This window comes from Peromyscus maniculatus, chromosome 14 (assembly GCF_049852395.1).
Source record: "Peromyscus maniculatus bairdii isolate BWxNUB_F1_BW_parent chromosome 14, HU_Pman_BW_mat_3.1, whole genome shotgun sequence".
NCBI lineage: Eukaryota > Metazoa > Chordata > Mammalia > Rodentia > Cricetidae > Peromyscus > Peromyscus maniculatus.
This window is the reverse complement of record NC_134865.1, coordinates 39,692,549-39,713,813: the sequence shown is the minus strand read 5'-3', so window position 1 is coordinate 39,713,813 and position 21,265 is coordinate 39,692,549. Positions and strand designations below refer to the sequence as shown.

The window sequence follows — 21,265 nt, the reverse complement described above, 5'->3', positions numbered from 1 at the left end:
AAAAGGGTGTAGTTCAAGACACACTGCAGTTCCCAATGCCACTAAGATGAACGAGGAGGTGTTAGAGAGGCAAGAAAGACAAAGGAACCAAGATGCTTTTTTCTGTTTGTTTGCTTTGTTTTGTTTTTAATTAATTTTTTAAAATTTTCTTTTATGGGGGATGCTACAGGGGTGAGGAGTGGATATACAGGGATTGGGAAATAAGTTGGATTGGAGTACATGATGTGAAATATTCAACAAATCCATAAAAATTTATGCTTAAAAAGAAAGAAATGTATCTTGCAATTGAGAAGTTTAAACTCAACTCTTTGTTCTTAACTCTTGGCAGCTCATTATGATATTTTAGACAAAGAAAAACAAAAAGTTAACCTAATAAAAGAACAGTGACCTTGATGTGTCTAAAGAACTGTAACTGGTAAATAAAAAACATGTGCCTCTGAGGAAATAGCCAGGGTCTAAAATTAAATCACTTTACTGGAAACATATAGGGGGAGGAGATAAGAAAATAAATGTGAAAGACAAACTCAGTCAGGCAAGTCAGATGTTCTAGAAGTTTTACAAAGAAGTGGAAATGTATGTGAACAAAGTTAAAAATGATACCCCCATGTAACAGCATCACTGAAGATCCCAAATCAGAGCACTGTGGGAAAAACTTCAAACTCAAGATGATGTATTGTTGTGATGGTAGACCAGTTGGCTTGTGTGGGACACAGATTCAGTGATGTCATCAGAAGGACAACAACTAAGCAGAGGCCACTCTGGGGGAACTGTCTATCACAGATGCCCCTAAGCTCCATGAGATAGCCCTTACCCAGATCTAAGTGACAATACCCTGAACCACACTGGATGAGCAACATGAAAATGAAACCTGGCCCACAGGGACCTTCCTTAGCCACATCTGGAGTGAAGCAGTTCATTTCACTATTTTTTCTTAAGCTAACATTTGGTTTGAGAAAAAATATCAAAAAGCTTTTGTCATGTTTTTCTGGACATTATGTCAATGCCTGATATTTAATATTTAATTATTGCTTGAGTAAAATGAGGCATAGAATTCACTGAGGTAACAAAAATACAGACGGTTGAGAGCATTCCAAACAAGAGCCTCAGGTCTTAAATCTACATTTTATCTGAGCATGTTATGCTGAGATTTAAGAAGTGTTTTTCTAAGCATTTTATACTATCAAAGTTTTTCTTTTCTAACCTCACCAGCTATTTATGTTGTCTAAAGGTCAAGATGTTGCAATGACAAAGTCTTAGGACACAGAGTTGATTCTGTTGACACAGTTCACATTTTACCAGAACTGCTGGCTGATACACAATTGTTTCTGCTGGACTGGGGCATCCATGGAACACCACAAATGGTTCATAGAATACCTTAAAATCAGTTCAATGATCTGCTATCCACCCCACATGTAAGTGTAATGTAAACCCTTACAGATTGTAGTTGGAGTTTTCTCCAGTCCCACCTGGGTGTGTAGTCACTCAGACCAAAGTAAACACACAGAGACTTATATTACTTATAAACTGTTTGGCCATGGCAGGCTTCTTGCTATCTAGTTCTTATATCTTAAATTAACCCATTTCTATTAATCTATAAATTGCCATGTGGCTTATGGCTTGCCGTACTTCACATCTTACTTCTCATGGTGGCAGAGGCTGGCAGCGTCTCCTGACTCAGCCTTCTACTTCCCAGATTTCTCCTCTCTGTTTATCCCACCTATACTATACTTCCTGCCTGGATACTGGCCAATCAGTGTTTTATTTATCAATCAATCAGAGCAACACATTTACAGCATATAGAAAGACATCCTCAACACTACTGTTTGGTTATATGTAATTTTACTATGTTAAAGTTAAAAACCTTCGTTTTTGAAAAAAGAAAAGGGGAAGTGCTGGGGATGTCTTTCTGTTTGCTGTGAATGTGTTGCTCTGATTGTTTGATAAATAAAGCGCTTCATTTATATGGCTTCTTGCCAGTAGCCAGGCAAGAAGAATAGTATAGGAGGGATAAGCAGAGAGGAGAATTCTGGGAACAGGAAGGGTGAGTCAGGAGTCGCCAGCCAGACACAAAGGAAGCAAGATGTGAAGGCAGAACTGAGAAAAGGTATCAAGCACATGGCTAAACATAAATAAAAATTATGGGTTAGTTTAAATGTAAGAGCTAGTAAGTGGTAGGCCTGAGCTAATGGCCAAGCAGTTTTAATTAATATAAGCCTCTGTGTGTTTACTTGGGTCCAAGAAGCTACAGGACTGGTGGGTGAGAGAGATTTGTCCTGACCATGGGCTAAGTGGGACTCAGGAAAACTTCAGCAACAAGAGATCATTATGGTAGAAAATACATAAGTTTTATTTTAAAAGTTGCAGGTAAATGGTATTAGAACTTCTCACAGAGATCCTAAAGGACCTAGCTTGAGTAAAATCTGGTGCTATGAGAGGAAATAATTTAATTTAATTTAATTCCCTTCATCCTTATTACTCAAATCTGAAAATGGAAGAGATGTGTCCATGGAGACCTTTCCCAAGTCTGAGGACAAGGAAGGCTACTGTGAGGCCTTCCAGGGTGGTGGGCTATTTGATATGTGGTGATGGCATTGTTGTGATTTTGATACTATACCTTGGGGTGGTGCAGATCTTCACAGCCAGATTCAGCTGAGTTTCTCTATCTAGGATGAATACTGAAGCCTAGGGCATCACCTCTATGCATGTTCTCCCTGTGACTGATGCTGAAGATGCTTATTTTAGCATGTTATTAGCACACTCTTCTCTGATCTGCTCATTGTCAGATTTTATTCTATGATAGGAAAGGATGTTGAAAAACAATGACCTTGAGATAGTCACAATAACCTAATTGATTTCTTTTGCCCCAGATGTTTCCAAGAATGAGATAAACAGTCCTGCCTGCATGCCCCCCAGTCTGGTCTGATGGATTCCTGAAAATCTGTGTACTGTAGTCAAGAGATATCCTACTATCTCCTTTCCCTGGTTTTTAGAGTGGAAAAGAGGCTAGGTTCCCTGGATGTGAATTAACTTTTCAGGACAAGTTGTATTAGGCCTGTGGCCTACCAGTATCCTCACAGGACTACTGGTGAATCAGTACAAACTCTGGAGCATCCAGTCTAGCACCCCTCAATGCCTCCACTTCATCCTCAGTTCCTCCACATGCCCTCACATTAGATTCTCTCCTTTAGGTGCTTGCCTAAGGATGGGTAGTATGAATGCAACCCACAATATCAAAGGTCATACCTGCATAGAACCAGCCCCCAGCTTCTTCTTTGTCCCTTTGAATTTCTATCTCTATGAAGCAGAGGAAGCTATGCCCATTTAAGGACTTGCACCTTTGGTTCATATTTCCTGTCTTCTCCCCACAGACTTTATTTATTTATATGTCAGTAAACACATATAGCCTGGAGCTCATGACTGAGGCACCTAGGACAGAATACCTTTGTCCATGGATTCAGATCAGAGTTGTGCTTGTTTTATCATACAACCACAGGTTTTTGAGGTCTTTTTGAGGTCTGAGCCTGTGTTTTATCTTTGTACCCTACTGTACCACAGCACTTGTCAAATAGAAGCAAATAAGAACTAATTGAGGCAAAAAAAAAACCACCCTGCTTTTGCTCTTTCAATCACATATAATGAGTTTGTTGGATGTCTGAATCTCTGTCTCCACCATGATGGTACAAAGTACAAGGCAGTGTCTATTGCATTTACCAAGCTTGCATTAGTGCATAGCATGGGCCCAGACACATAGAGGGAACTTATGGATTTCTGATAATAAATGAATAAAATATGTAAGATTCTCAACAGCATGACTCCCAACAAGGGAAAGAAAAATGTGACTCAGGGTGAAAGTCTTAAAGGAGAGTAAATACTTGAGCGCCAGTTCTGAAGGTGGTATTTAGATAAACAAAGCAGGTCCCATTGTCCCACAATTTCTTGGAATGTGTCCTTTATCTAGTCAGTCACTGGGAAAACACAACAGGGTTCCTCAGGGGGCTTCAGACTTGCTATTTTGATGACTGTAATTGAGGCAAGAGTAAAAGGCTTTCACTGTCCCTGGCACAATATTAGGTGTTCGTGGTCCACATACAACAACTATGTCTGCTTTCTTCAGAGTCTTTAATATTGCCTATTTATGATGGGGACTTGTAGCTTCTTAGAAAGGGGTGTTGTTATTTATGTTTAGGCAATAACTATAAAGAAAATAGTTCTCATATTTTAGATGAGAAAACACAAAACAGATATAACCTAAAACACATACACAAGTTAGCTATATAACAATACTTTAGCATTTGCCATGTGATGGGTGCTGAAAATGATGAAATGAATTAATACCATGACTACTATGGATATCAAGCAAGGGTTGTGAGAAGGCCAAAAGAATACTGGTCATGATGGTTAGGGAATGCTATCACTCAGAGAAAACTCAGGGTGAGATTAACATCAAGTATGTAAAGCAAACAGTGTGATCATTTTCTTCCTATACTGAGGGCAAGATCTTTAATTGCAATAGGCAAAAAATAAATTGGGTACTACTCAATTATTTGTTCATTCACTCAGCACATCTTTATGGTGTGTTTACTGCAGTTGATGTAATACTAGTAAAACTTCAATTTATTCAAAGCTCTATGCTTCCATATATTATGACATTTAATAGACACCCTAAGTGTAATCATGCAGATGAAGAAAACATTCAAGAGGAAAGAACTATGGCCAAAGTCAGATGGTGGTAGACAGCAGGGCCTGTACGGACATCCAGGCACATCTGGCACCAGTGCTCTGGCTCTTAAGCCATAAAGATGCTTCCCAACATTGTGCATAGCAGGGAACCCCAGGACAGTATAGAAGGAGATTAGTTAGGGTCCTGGTCCCAAGAGTTCTTTTCTAGCTAGTACCTAATATAGCTAGTTCAAGTTGGAGCAAGATGAGAGTGGGACCACAAAACAAGGCAGACAATATATGTATTAGGACTTCTGAGCCATATGGATCTATTTTCATGAGTGGACTATAAACCTAAGTAGTATAATTGGGCCAGAGACTTGAAAACCAGGAGATTTAATTGTGGAATAAAAGAGACAATAGATGTTCTATTTCCCTTATATTGCAGTTTCCTGCCATGCCTCAAGGCTAGAGTTTAGTCTTTGGGCAGCGAGTCCACTGAAATTTTCTAAGCAGGAAAATGCTGTCCTGAAGAAGATCTTTGAGAAGGCCAGGCAAATATCATGACAGGCTCCAAATAACTCAGTTAAGAACTAGGCCTCAGTTCCTGCTTCTTGAAAGTGAGCAGGCCATTTCTGAGGAAGGTATGAACAAAGGACAATCAATTTTTAACAGCCCTGATAGCAGCTCAAGGTAATAACCAAATAAGGACAAAGCCTGGGACTTGTCTAGGCCTGCCAAAAAATGGAAAAGCTATAGCCTTAGCCAGCCCTTGCTAGCCCTAGCCAATCAGGAATGTACTAACATAACTACCACTCGCTTAAACTAATCATAAATAAAAATGACCTAATTGCCCTAGAAACTACCCTTAGCTGTGCTTAAAAAGAGCCTGCAAGCCTCTCTCAGGGTAGTCGCCATTTTGTATGTGTGTTGATATTTTATTTGTGCACCTCAATAAAGCTTATCTGAGGATCAGAGGGAAAAGCCAGCCACTATATTAAACACAGAGGTAGGCAGTCCAGAGGCAGAGATTCATCTGGATCTCTGTGAGTTCAAGGCCACACTGGGAAAAGAGCCAGGCATGGTGGCACATGCCTTTAATTCTCAGCACTAGTTAACCATAGAGGTCTGGAGGGTTGTACAGACAGACAGGAAGTGAGAGAGCTAGGCAGAAAGACAATATGATGTAGCTGGGCAGAGAAAGGAAGTGAGATGGAAGGGTGCAGAAAGATTATAGGCATGAGTATACAGGATGCAGGTCTCTCTGGAAGCTGAGATCTCTCAGTTTTTACCCTAATGTCTGGCTCTGGGTTTTTTATTAATAAGACCATTTAGCAATTCATCTTACATGTATGTACAGGTGAACAACCCCATATGCATGCATAAACAGTCTTGCTGATTAAATACATGGAAGGTGGTCTTTTGTGGGACTTCTGCAGGACCCAAACAGTCTTCAGTGTTCCTCTAAACACTCTTATCAGAAGAGAGGAGTCTGTGTCATGTAAATGTGAGTTAGAGTCTTAAGTTCAGAGACAGCAGAGATAGAAATCCAAATGGACATAAACCAAAGACAAAAGCTTGGGAGTTCTTTTGATATTCTAACCCAAGAATTACAAGTAGCTTTCCTGGTATCTCTTTAAAAGACTGTATATATACATATGTGCACACACACACATATATATACACTTGTGGCTCAGAATGCAGAATGTAGTGTGTAGACTCACAATACAGGCATCAGAGAGCTCATTAGAAGTTCAGTCCTTGGCTGGAGAGATGGCTCAGCTGCTCTTCCAAAAGACCTGAGTTCAATTCCTAGTAACCACATGGTGACTCACAACCATCTATAATGAGATATGGTGCCCTCTTCTGGCCTGCAGGCATACATACAGGCAGAACACTGTATACATAGTAAGTAAGTAAGTCTTAAAAAAAAATAAGTTCAGTCCCACCTGAAATAACTGTGTCAGGTCTGTATTTTAACAATGTCTGTAAGAGATGCCTGTGCATTATAAGGAGGTTCCACTTTATTTTCTTTTGGAAATGACTTGAAAGAGAAGAATGGGGAATGAGCCACCAACCTCCATGTGGAGGAAACACAGTCTAAAGTTGCAGAAAGCTAATTATTGCTTACATTTGATAAAATACAAATTTAAGATAGTATAGAGCTAATGTTAATTCCATAATGTAGGTTTCTCTGTATAACACTAGTAAAACGGTCAATTTTTATGTTACAAGATGAACATAATTGATGAAGAAAAAAAAGGGGGGGGGGTAAATAAACAAATCATGTGTGGCTTGTCCTAAGGGCCCTGCATCACAAAGGTCAGGAGCTGGTTGGAGAAGATTGTTGAGGGTCACAACATTGATACTCTGGAATAAACAGGGTCCCAGAAGCAGATCACAGCTGACTTCAGGGCCACAAGCTCCTGATGAATAACCATGATACCTGTAAAACAAAATCCTTGTAAAAATCAACAATGAGACATCGATCAAGTGAACACTGAATCCAGGATGTAACAAAATTTTGGAAACATAGGGCAATTAGAAAATTTAACTAAGTTGGCAGAATGGTATAAAAAATAACCATGGGATCTGGAATTTGAAGGAAATTGGAGTTACATAGACATCATTCCTCTGGTGCAGTTTGACTGGTTTGGAAAAAAAAAAAAAAAAAAAAAAAAAGACTACCTGCTGCAGCCCCACCACAGCCTGGGTTCAGGTTCTGAAAAGGGGAAGGGGCATAGGTGCAAGGAAATGAATTGTCCAAGCACCAGATGAGTTTCACACAAGTGGCCAGCCCCAAATAGCTCCAGCCATCTTCATTTATACATCAAAACAAGCATGTTTTTCCATACTAACAAACGAGTTTTTCCCATCCTCCAACATTAACCTCCAGCAAAAACAAATATGTCAAATATGTTTTTTACCAACTTTTACATCAAAACATCTTTAAACCAAAAACAGCACTTATCATTTTCTTATCTTGGTGAAATATCAAGCCAGGTGCATTCTTTCTTTACAAAACTAATAGAAGATTGACATAGGCATACATTTTCAAGAACACCAATCTCGTTCAAAACATATTTATAGAAATAGGGGTGATCTGCCTCTAATTCTGTCAGCACTGAATCAGAACGGCTCCCGGGGTCTGGAATGACAGCTGGCATCCTCAGACAAGAAACCGGAGAAGCATCAGCTCCCAAAGAAGTTTAGGAGAAAATAGTCAAGAAAAACTGAGATTTCCATGAATGATCACATCTGTCCCATAATTGGCAAAATGATACCAAAACCACCAAGAGAATGATCAATATTATGAAAGAGAAGAAAGTATGCAGGCCACATGGTCCCAGTAGTGTTCTGCGCTGTCCCGAATTCTGCTAGTCCTTGCTGAATGAAACTCTCTGCATGGGTGTTTGCCTCATCTGGAGACCCATTGTACAAGCATTCCAAAATTTGGCCACACAGCTCTTGTGAGAACTTTATAAGAACAAACTCTACAAGCCACAGTGACAAATAACTACTGGTCTGAAGAACCATTAAAAGTTGTAATATATAAAAATTCATTGAATCTGTGTACCCCAACTATTTCAAGTTTTCTCCATCTTTGTCCTTGAAATTTCACACGGAAATTGGTACCCATTTTAAGCACCAAAAAATCGGGGACAAGGGTCAGCAAGCTTGCCAAACCTGGTGACTTGAGTTTAGTCCCGAGACCCACATGGTAGAAGGAAAGGATCTACTCCCTCAAACTTTCCTCTGATTTTCACAAGCATTCTGTGCTGTGTATACACACAGTAAATAAATAAGTATATATTTTAAATGCCACAGTAAACAAGAATTAATATTTTGTCAGTTTAAGCTCTAGTTAGTATAGCATTTTCTAAAAGAAAACCCAATATCACAAGACATTAGAAGAACCAAAAACCGGTGTTTTACAGAGTAAATAATATAAAGAGATGATAAAGAGACAGACAGGAGTAGAGAGAAAGAGACATGGGCTTCCTGTGTGACTCCTTGAGGCTACTGAGTAAATTGTAGCTCCCTGATAACAGATGACACAACTAAAATTCTTAAAGTAAAGTGTGACTAGTGCAGTTCATTAGCAAAACTGTCATCTGTATTCTTTTGAAGACTTCAGCAACATCTTTGCCAACATGTGATGTATATTTCCAGCAACAAGGAAGTGATTTCAGAATTGACAGAAGAGCTATAGTATTGAAGGAAAATCAGAAAAGTCTGCATGCTGATGAGAATGGAATAAGCCATGTTTGCGATGGCGATCATCCTGTTCCACAAATGAAAAGCAGGTTCATACATTGAGAACTCTGCATGGCCCGGAAGGTGCTGACCATGTAAGCTTGGATTTTCTAAATAGAGACAGATGGAAGGAAGAACTGAGCTGAGAGTAACTAGAATCCCAGAGAAGCTTTAATTCTCTTCAAAGCTGAAATTCTAAAGCTAGGTTCTGGAGTTGTGAGGTGTCCAGCCTATGAACCCACAATTCCCTGTCAGGTTTGCAAGGGGAAGTGGGTTGTAAAGAGAGACTTTCTTCCAAATTGAGAAAGAAGAGAGGATTATATGCCCTAGAGGGGTACTATTAATACCAAGATGACTGTTGGTCAGTGGTGATGGGATGTCCAGAACAATACTACCTCCTTGGGCCCTACATCCAAGGACTTTAAAAGGCCCAAATTGTACATGGCCATTCAAATATAATAAAATCAAAGTGAGAGCCTCTGTTGGTCTGCTAGTTTATTTGTTTCTTCGTGAGCAATGCTGTGTACATATGGCTAAGTGGATACGTTGCAGAAGGTAATGAAAATAGATGGAGCTACCCTGTTAACAAACTCAGCATCTGAAACAGTTTCATATACATTAAAGATTTTTGTTGTTAGTCTCTCTGTGTAGCCTGGGATGGCCTGGAACTTGCCACCCTTTTACCTGGGTACTGTGCCACTACATGCAAAGTGAAAGACCTTTGTGAGTGAATGAAATAGCTGAACAGGTAGAACAGAAGTACTTGGACATGAAGCCTGTCCTTAAGATTTCTGTGGAGGATGCAGCCATGTTGGTACACAAGGGCCATGCCACCTCAGAGGCTATCCCAATCTGAGTGCCTTGCACTTGCACCGAGGGCCATGGTGTTGTCCAGTCTACCTACAACCTAGGGCTGTGTCTGGGTCCCTGGTCATGTGGCAGCCGGGGTCTGTGTTGATGCTCATGACCCTGTCACCACTAAAAGCAACAAAGATGCCTGTGTTCTGGGCTGTCACCTGTGGCCATATTGAGGTCTAAAGGATGTGCCGCTGCCAGGGTTGTGCCAATCTGAGTGGTCTGAGCTGCTGCCTAGAGCCATGTCTAGGTCCTGTCTAGGTCCTCTCCAGGTCTTGTCTGGGTCAGTGACCCTACCACAGCCTGGGTCTGCATCAACGGGGTGCTTTGGCTCCTGTTACCACCAAAGGCTCTGCATATGCCTGGAATCTAAGCTGACATCTGAGACATGTTGGTTCCTGAGGGTCAGACTGCCACAATGGCCATACAGATCAGGGTAGCCTATATGGCCACCCAGGGCCATGGTGATGTCCAAACCTGAGCTGTGGCCAGGGGTCATGTCTGGGCCCATGACCCTACCACAGCCAGGGTCTGTATTGATGTCCCTGGCTCCTGTTATCATTGAAGGCCATGTAACTTCCTAAAGTATGGGCCACCATCTGAGGTCATGTTGGAGTCCAGGGACCACGATGCTGCCAGATCCATTGCTATCTGAGAAGTCCATGCTGCCTCCTGGGGACATAGTGACATTTGGGCCCAAGCTGCTGCTGATGGTCATGTCTGGGTCTGTGGTCCTGATGCAACTGGAGTCTGCCCTGATGTCCATTGCCTGTGATAGCACAAGGGCCCATGCAAACCATGTGTTGAACCTTGTGTTGAAGAACAAGGGCCAGTGCTGAGCTGGCCCCACCCCTCAATGGCCGAGGGAGAGCCATCCCCTCCCAACCAGAGAGTTGACCCTGCCTCCCACTGGCCCCCACCCTCATAGGAGAGCTGATCCCACCCCTCACCATGAGGCTGGAGGAGCTGGCTCTGACCCTCACCTGATGGGGGTGGTCCCAGCAGCCCAGACTGACTAACTCAGCTACTACCCAGATACACATCCAAGGCTTTGAGTTAGCACTCCCCAACATCTACCCCATCTCTGACCTGCCTGAGTGCATGAAGGGACTGGTCCTATGGAACCTTAGCTGCAGGATCTCCATGACTCAAAACAACAGGATATCAGAGAGGAGATCTGATGAGGGCCCAGCACTGATAGTGTACCAGAAGACAGAGGCCTTGAACCTAACAACACATTACACAATGAACATTTGCAAGTAAAGCTGTTTGGACAAAAGAGTATACTGCATGATACACAGTAGTTCCCAGTACCATCAAAACAAATGAAAAGGTGATGGAGAATGGCTGGAGAAATGGCTCAGTGGTTAAGAGAACTGACTGTCCTTCCAGAGGACATGGGTTCAATTCCTAGCACCCACATGGCAGCTGACAACTGTCAGTAACTATAAGATCTTAACACCCTCACACAGATATGTAGGGAGAACACCAATGTACATAAAAATAAATAAATTTTCCCAAAAAGAGGTGATGAAGAGGCAGAAAAGACAGATGAGCAAAGAGGTTTGTTTGCTTGTTTGCTTGCTTGCTTGCTTTTTTTTTACTTGTTTTTGTTTTGTTTGTTTTAATATTATTTGTATTTTTATTTATTTTATTTTATTTTTATTATTTCTTTTTAAGTTTTCCTTTGGGGAAGACACTACAAGGGTGAAGGGTGGATAGAGAGGGACTGGAAATGAGCAGGATTTGGATGTATGAAGTGAATTCCCCTGTTGCTGGAGGGCTTCTCTCCAGGTTCCACCAAGCCCCGCAGTCCCACAATTCATGTATAAAATAATCACTCAGACACTTATATTACTTATAAACTGTATGGCCGTGGCAGGCTTCTTGCTAACTGTTTTTTTTTTTAATCTTAAATTAACCCATTTTTATAAATCTATACCTTGCCACGTGGCTGGTGGCTTACCGGCGTCTTTACATGTTGCTTGTCCTGGCGGTGGCTGCAGTGTCTCCCCCCTTCTTCCTGTTTCCCCAATTCTCCTCTCTCCTTGTCCCGCCTATACTTCCTGCCTGGTCACTGGCCATCAGTGTTTTATTTATATAGAGCGATATCCACGGCAATCCCCAAAGAATCAATAAAAATTATATTAAAAAAAGATTTCTGTGGAGGAATGAACCATATGCACAAACAACTGGCCTGTGGCAGGGTGGGTGAAGCATGATAAGGGAGCTTCAGACAGCATAGGGGCTTCAGATGAAAGGAAAAGACACTGCCTAGGAGTATCAGACAGGCTTCGGGAGTCACGTTCCTTCCACCAGCTTTGTGAGCACCAGTTATGGTGACTTTGCCTTCTACTGCCTGCTTCTGTGTTCACACTACATCCCATGAACCTTTCTGACCCTGTGTGACAGTCTTTCTCTTCAATCTAGGGTTACCTGGGAGAGAAGAGTAAGAAATGAACTGCTCTCCTCCTTTTCTCCCTGGGGCACAGATCAGTGTTTAAGTGTTTTCCAGTGGAGGGAGTTTGTTTCAAATACCCCAGAGATGCTGCATCAGGAAATCAGGGGCCAGCGAAGAAGTCTGCATCTTGGCCAGGCACCCCAAAATGATTTTGGCCCAATGGCCCATGACAGCACTTTGAGAGACCCACTCTGAACATCCTGGGCACTCTCTGTTCTGCTTCTTGCCAGAAATGGCCATCTCTGTGTAGCTGACATGGTAAACCCTCTTTGTCCCTTTATACTCAATTCAAACATGTCTTTTGTTGGTATTTTGTACTCTGACATGCAAACATAATTAATTGTTTCCATCTCAAGGGTACCATAAGGCACTTATCAAACAGAGATGATATCTATTAGTAAGTTACAGAGTCAGTTGTGTAGGTTCAGTACAACCAAAGAATATATAAGGTATTAGTTTTGTATGAACTTTGTTTCAATTTTATAGAGCTGTAGTGTGTGTGTGTGTGTGTGTGTGTGTGTGTGTGTGTGTGTGTGTGTGTGTGTGTATGCATGCATGCACGTGTGGGTCTGCTTGTAAATATGAACATACTATCAGTGTCACACTGAATCCCCTAGATTTCCATGGGAATTCAAATGCATATGTTTTACTACAGAATTGTTCACTAAACTTATAAGGGACTTCTGGAAGTAGACTAAGGAGGAGAAAGAGAGGGAAGAGTGGAGTCTCAGGCAAAGTTTAGCTTTGGCCTGATCCCTCGGGGAAGTGTGGAAGCATAAGTCACATAGCAGAGTTGTCTTGTGTGAGGCACAAGGGCTGGCCTGTTGCATTCTCACAGCCAGAAGTTGGCTATGAGCAGAGAGCCTTCCAGAGGAGGTGCCTACCACAAGCCAACAGAAATTCTTAAGATAAGGGGGTACTTGTGATATTGGCACACAAAAGGGGTCCTGGCATCATACCCGAAGTCTCTGCTAAAACCCACTCCTATGTACTCATACCATGCTCAAGACCTAGTACAAAATAAAATGGTTGGGCCCTTGTACAGAATTCAGAGAGGGCATTTAAATCACTAAATAGAAAACTTTTACTCTCTCCCATGATTTTTCTTTCAACTCCCATGGTGTTATTTTATTGGCTTCAATGTGATTCTTACTAAAGATATATGAAAATTTAAATTACTAACATGAATTTTGTCATTCATCTTTGTATCATGTGATTGCTAATCTTAACTAAAAACATAAAGGTATTTTACTCATATAAGGAATCACCAAAATTACAAAATTTGTGTTTATATCTACATTGTCAGGTTGTGGTCATAGATACATGTATATTTCACACAGATTCGTGTTTGACAAATAGTCTCACTTCAGTATCCCTCAGTTTAAGGGATCCATGTGATAGTTTGTAGAGTGTCAAGATTGTCCAGACACTAAAGTGTAGCATGATAGAAAGCAGAAGAATTAACACGGTCTGCTAACAGACTGTGAACACACACTATCACTCATCTTAAGTGAACATGGGTGATAATTTTAGCAGTTGTACCATTATTTCTAGTCAGGGACCATCAGAATGGATATACACAGGGGTCCTCATTACAAGTAGGATAGTAAATTATTTGTCTCCCAAACTGTATCTTAGGGTCTACTTAAACCAGTGAACTGTTTGATCCCAACTGTCTCAGGCCAGGTGCTGTAGCCACAGAACCTGAGCCAAGATTCCACTGTGTGGGATTTATTAAATCAGCATGCTTTAGGAAAGCTCTTTCAGATAGTAGAGAAAGAAAAGAGCAAAGTGCAGTGTTAAGATGAAGTCACAGAGCCGGGCGGTGGTGGCGCACGCCTTTAATCCCAGCACTCGGGAGGCAGAGGCAGGCGGATCTATGTGAGTTCGAGGCCAGCCTGGACTACCAAGTGAGTCCCAGGAAAGGCGCAAAGCTACACAGAGAAACCCTGTCTCGAAAAACCAAAAAAAAAAAAAAAAAAAAAAAAGATGAAGTCACAGATAAACAAGCATAGTTCAGTCCTCAGAGGAGCTCAGAAACATAATCTTCATACAGAATTGTCCTGCTCCCTGAGACATCAGGCCAGCTCTTTCTAATCACCTCCCATATCTGTCAGTCATTGGCTATGGGCCTCTTCAAGGGTTGATGTGAGTTTAGAGAGAGGTGAAAGTGTAGTTTTTTAGATGGGAGATCACTTCAAGCTGTTAGCTGCAACTGGGACATGGGTGTACCACCAGGCAAAAGGGATTCGGGGCAAGAGTTTCTCCTATACTGAAACTACTAAATATTCTTCAAATGTTTGAAAATCACTGCACAGGGACTTTAAATATACTTCTGATCTCTTGGAACCTGATCTGATCGGACAGTTTCTTATTTATGTTTCTGTCTCCAGTGCAGGGCTCTGGTCTGCTCTGTGGCAGAGGCCCTGGCCTGTTCTTTGTATGCCCCATTTGGAGGCTGATGCTTAATTGTTACCAAACAAGCAGTCACCAGCCAGAAAGCAGCTTGGAGTGGATCACAGAGCAACTTGAACTCCAGTCTAAATACTTTGAGTGTTATTCTGTTGGCAGTCAGGACTAGTTTGGAAGGTTTTGTTGGCAGCAGTGTGGAATATGGACAGGGCCAAGGACAGAAAGGAGAGAGTAGCCAAGAGCTATTGCAGAAACACAGGCAGAGTAATGAGAGGCAGATTTGAGCAGAGGCTATGAGTGTGGTGGGAGATACAAAGAAAATTAATGAGCATTATCTCCAGGGTCTAGATGCCCCCAGGATCATGTCCAGTATAGAGATTGACAGGGATTAGAGTTTAGAAAGTGAGTTAGGAGTTTTGTGCTTATATGCCTTCAGGCAGATGGAAGAGGAGTGTTTATCATGCTTGGACAGAATGGAAATGGGGAAAATAAGTACATTTCTGTCCTTTCATTGTAATGTACAATCAGACAGAATCTCTAAAGTACACACATGAGTATTGCCTCCATATTTTGGCAGAATTCCACAATTGTGAAAAAAATAAAATTGTCTATATGGAATATGCTCAGTTCATCAGCACATGGGTCACTTAAACTGAATAGCACCTGCTTTCAAGTTCATCCTTGAATGTAACACAGGTTTCAAGGCTGAAGCTTGAGCACATTATTCTCAGCTAGCCTCTTGACTGTATCCAAATAGTAATTTATCTGTGACCCAGAGAGATCATATACACACCAGGAAATCCTTTCTTTTTCTGAACTTCTCCAGGCCTTGGTTGTAAGGAAAACAATTTACATTCTTCCCTGTGATTTTTGGCCAGGTGTCTGCTTTTTGCCACTGTTTTATGATACCCAGTTCCTGGGAACCCTGCTACATGGACTGGACATGAATTTGCCAGGGTTCTTCCTCGAGGTGGCCTGAGATTTCTTGTCAACAACTTTCCTTTTCCCATGGATTTCACCATAGCTGTTCACTATGAAGCCCAGGTATCCACTAACTCCTTCCTCAGGGGGAGAAAGCAGGAAAAACATATTCCTGAACTGTTTCCATATCTGCTTTGCTAGAAGAGGGTGACAATAAAACAACTTGAAAAAAGTAGCACATCTGGAAAGCATTATAAACCAAAGGGTTTCCTAAAGACGCTGGAGCTGCACCAAGAGCATGTGCACAAGCTCTTCATCCAGGAGAGAAGCAAGAAGCTGGAGTAATATGTTTGAGGGACTAGGCTTAAGGAAGTAGCAGCTGAATGTTTGTGTAAGAATAATAAACAGCAAAAATAACATAAAGTCTTCCCTCATGGGGCTTTTTCTCCAAAAGCAAGTACTAACCAACATGTGTGTAGAGATTTTCCACCAGAGGCATGTCAGTAGAGGCTTTTGTTTGCATTCAGATCTTTCCCTGCAGCCAGAGACTATAAGCAGATGGTCCCTCTCACTCCCTACGACCAAACTCTCCCCTCCTGAAGGAGAGCTGAGTAAGAATAGATGCCAATTAGAAAAAGAAGCTTCCAAAGATTTTCTAGCTGAGCCAACATCCAACTCTCTCCCTTCAGCTATGTTTCCTGTGGGAGTGGTCTTAGAGGCCTCAATATTCCTTGGGAGACCATATTCTGAAGGTAGTCATTGCACATCACATGACCAGAGCTGGTGACCCAATGTGAGACTCTTGATAGGACATAGTTCTCTCTTGCTTATAAATCAAAGCCAAGGACTTTAAATGAACTTTGACCTGGTGAGCATAAAATCCATTTGAAAAGAGAATATATTTATTTGTTCCCAGAATATCTCCCTAGCATCTCAAAACAAAACACAAAACTAACAGCAACAGCAACAAAATCTTTTTCAAATTGTAAGACTTGCAAATGTAGCTAATTTTTCTATATGCCATCCTCCTTCCCCTCCCCCTGTATGTGTAACATCTTTTGAAAGATTTCAATTTGTTATCCTTTGCTCTGCAGTCCAGAGCCATGATGAACTGACCAAATCTTTTGGAAATGGGTTGATAATTAGACCTGTCAGAAAGGTGAGGGGGTTTTCTCAGTCCCATGAGCTTTGTACAAGGAAAACAATATTCTTCCTGCCTAGATCACAATCTACACATATGGGAGAAAGCCACTCTGACATTTTTCAATTCCAACACCATTCCAAGTGAACTAAAACTTGCAAATTCAACTCTGTGCATTATCCATAATAAGTGAGGTATATGAGGATATATGATATATGAGGATAGGGGAAATTGTTTATCCTTGGCCTGATGTGTTTTTATTTCTTCCTGTATAGGAAGCTGACTGGGCTATTCAGGTCATAGTCAACACCCCTAGAGGAAACAAGCACTGTACACATAAGAAGCCACAAAGATCAGCCCCAGCTTTTGCTTTACCAGCTATTGCCAGGTATGGTATGCATGGGACCCCACCTCAAACATAGAAGGTCTCTAAGAATGTAGACCATATATCAACTTTGCAACCAAGGATAAGTAAACTGGGAAATAGAAATATCAAAGGAGATGTCCCATTTATTGTGTGCACTTACTATGTGCTACACTACCCTATGTACTCAATATTACATTTCAATGCTCCTAACAGCTCAGTGATGTAGTCTGTGTCTTTACCAGATGAAGAAAGAATTGAGAAGATTCTCCAGCACACAGTGGAGCCAGGATTGCGGCCCAGAGATAGCCTAACTCTAACTTCCTTTTCTGTTCCTCTGATGGCATGGATATGTGATAAACTCTATAAACCTGAAATTCAATTGATTCTCAGTAGCTTAGAGACTAGGCAGAGAACATTACTGATGTTAAGACCACTCATTTTTGCCTCGTCAGAGATGATAGCAAAATGGAAAGGAAATCCTATTGGTATAAACATGATAGCTAGGATAGAAATTATCAGTCCTATACTGTCTCCCAGGAAGTCATGTGAACCATGAACAATAGTTTCTAAGACTGCAATTCAGCACAATCATGGTAGAGCCCCAGAGGATCAATGAATGTACTGTCCAAATGCTCCCCAACACCCTAGTGCTGGTGAAGATCTCAGCCTTGATTGAGTTCCACAATGAAGCACTTCACAGCCGAGGTGGGATCCTGCCAGATAGTGTGGCCACTTAGATAATATCATTGTATTTTTATCACTGAACCTTTGCACTATTTCTTTAAACATAGAATCATGTTGCTTCCCACATCAGTCTATTTAGAAGCAGATGTGCCATATTCCATAGACCTCTATTTTCTCAGCCTTTGGAAGGAGAGTCCCATGCTCATTCCCAAATCTTGGTTGTTCTGTATCCAAACAAAATACCATTACAATACTACTTTCAAACTCTAGTAAGTTATTTATTTAGTAGTAGAAATGTATCTGCTTGATTATTCCAACCACCAAATAGCCAACATAAATTGCATACTACAGTATGTTCTAGTAATGGCCTAGAGTGTTTTATTTGTGGATAAAATTCAAATTGATTGGTTAAAATTGCTTGTTGAGCATGCCAGCTAAGCTTTTTCATTTTCACAATCTTCTTCAAGCTGGTGTAGTAGCTACTTTTCAGGAGTGGCTCTGTGCAACACTTATTGACCTCCTGAAATTCATTTAGCCCCCTTTGAAGATACCTTAAAATTTATGAGCCTGAATGTAGCCATTTTGAAAACATTAGTTCTGCTCCTTGTGAGCTTCCTGCTTTTTCTTTATGGTTTGTAGTTGTTCTTTTATAGAGCTGCCAGCTTAAGTCATGCTGGGATGAAGAAAAATGGGCCTTGGAGGTTCGTGTTCCTGGAGTTGTATCCATGCCAGTGGATGCCCACACGCTCCAGAAGAGAATTTGACATTGCTGCTGCCGTTGTTGCTGTTATAGCAGTGATGGCCATCACTGCTACTGTTTCTGAGATTGCCATTTCATAATTGGGTACTACAGCTAGCACAGTGGAGACCCTGGTAGCAAAAGTAGCTACCACAGTTAATCTTTCATTCTATTGGGCATGATAAACTTAATTCAATAGTTATATACATTTCGATTGGCTTTGAAAATTATAAATTTATAAACTCAAGTTCCATTTACTTTTGGGATACCATCTTACAAAAACTCCAATGTGCAGTAATGCTCATTAAGGAAGGCAATGGCTCAGTTGCCTTTAGCCTACTGGCTGTGGGTGGGTTAGGACTTCTGTTGGTCTTTTCTGTGTCGAACACACAAATTGCAAGCCCAGTGCCACTTTGAGATCTTTGACAACAGTTAACACTGCAGCTCACACATAATTGAGCCTGTATGATAAAGAGTATTCAGAGACGGGTAATGCCTGGGGGCGTTCACCAACCTAAGACAGAGCGCCTGTGTAGCCTGGACAGGCGTCTCCATGACAGGTAAGGTGACCTGCTGATGTCCCATGCAACCTAAGTCAGAAGCTCATTTTTTAGTAAAAGGGGAACCTGTAGGTCCCTGGTCCCCGTTTTGGGCAACTGTTGCCTTGCTTGCTGACCTTGACCTTGATACCCTCCCTATGCTAATTCCCTGCCGGGTTCCACCCTCCTGAATGCTTAAGGGAAGTTCCTTGTCTGTGTATCCTGCATAATGAGCATTAACAGCTTAGATGCAAGATTGTAAAATATTGGTAGTGAACTTCTGCCCTCCAGGGTTCTCACATTGTACTGTAAGCATGTATTTAAGACCTCCTCCCTCCAATAAATGACATTCTGCATTTAAAAAATTGCTTATCGAATGTTTGTGGGAATATTCTAATTTATTTAATATTTAATTATCATGCTGGCCCTAGAGAGTTTTGCCAGAATATACCTAGGCTCAGTTATGGTGATATTTTATATGTATTAAAATGTTATTTGTGTGTTAATAAATAAAGTTGCCCAGGGGTCAGAGCTATTAACAAGCCATCGGAAAGCAGGGCATTAGTGGCGTATGCTTGTAATCCCAACACTTGGTAGGCAGAGCTAGGTAAGTCTCTGTGTGTTCAGGAATATAGCCAGCATTAGATACACACGCCTTTAATCTCAATACCAACCATAGAAGACCTGGAGGTCTATACAGACAGGCCGTGATGAGGTGGTCATGTGGTTGGGTTTACAACCAATGAGAAGGTGGAACAGAAACTCTATATAAAGACTTTAACACAGGAAGTAGCTCTGGTTCAGAGAGGTAGGACCACCACAAGAGGAAGAGTAAGGTTTTAGATCTTAGCTCTGACCTCTTGGCTTTCTTCTTTGCATTGGTTCTGTGTTTTTTATTTAATAAGATGGTTGGTTACATCTACACCCAGTTGTTTATATATTGCCTATTTTGCTTCTTGACTGAAAGACAGAGTTGAGGGTTTTCACAGACCTTATGACCTTAAAACCAAAAATAATCACTATCCTGCCATTTTCAGGCAGCTTGTTAAGCCTGAGTTAATGAGTTATATACTTATGTTTATAAATTATACCTTAAATTTTCAATTTTATTCTATCAAATATGTAAAGTTTACAGTCTGTGAGCTCAGTTGTATTTCTACTCACACAGAACTCAAGCATACATATCCTGGATGTCATTCGAAGGAGTTCCAGGCATCATTACCTCAAGGCATTTTTTAGGAACCATTTAACTACAATAGGGTGGCAAGATCTTTTAAGAAGAAGGAAGGAAGGAGGGAGGCAGAGAGCTGTACCCAGTTAAATTTTAGTTTCAAGAACAACAAATAAAATTTAGTGTATGTCTCAAATGTTATAATAAATATAATTAAAAATAATATAAAATATTCAGTTTCTCCGACATTTAATTTTACCTGGGTGATCTGGCCACCTGGGAACAAACTGGTTCAGGCTTGCAGGCAGAATTGTTTCATAGTTGATGTGCAGTTCTGCTGTATTGTGGTAGAAACTAACTCTCAACTGAAAAATTCAAACAATAATGCTTTTCCTGCCCATAAAAATCTATCATTTCCTCTGCCAAATGTTACCTCAGACTGGGCCTATAAACCAGACCATGAGTTATAAAAAGGAAGAAAATCCCATCTAAAAGATTGAATCTAGGTTGGAGAAATGTCTCAGTGATTAAGAATGCCTACTGCCCTATCACAGGACCAGAGTTCAGATTCTAACACCTATATCCGGCTGTTCACAACCACCGAAACTCCAGCTTCAGAATTTCCCTTCATGGAAATCAAAGGGATCTGATTCTCCCTTTGGATTTCCACGAACAAACAAGTACATGCACACACACACACAGAGAGAGAGAGAGAGAGAGAGAGAGAGAGAGAGAGAGAGAGAGAGGCACATGCACACACACAAACATGGGAGGACATAAATAAAATAAATATTAAAAATAAAATTTAGAAATAATAACTCTAAGGGAAGTAAAAAAGAGAATAGGGGGAAACTAACGAAGTTGTAGACCTCTAAAGGCTATTATTAATAACAACCATGATACTCAAATTTATTCAAATCCATATCCTGTATTTCTCTAATTGTGTACATTACAAGGACTATAACATATATTATAATAAATGATTTGTCCTCTGAATGTGTATGGTCCTGGCACTGTGTTGTTCCTAGATGTAATATACAGTTCTTACTCTCAAAGAGT

General features: G+C 41.0%; 1 pseudogene; it reads left to right on the top strand.

Moving 5' to 3' along the window:
* Window positions 1-21,265, top strand: part of LOC143268377 (laminin subunit beta-4-like) — a 66,882-nt pseudogene that overhangs the window by 35,474 nt on the left and 10,143 nt on the right.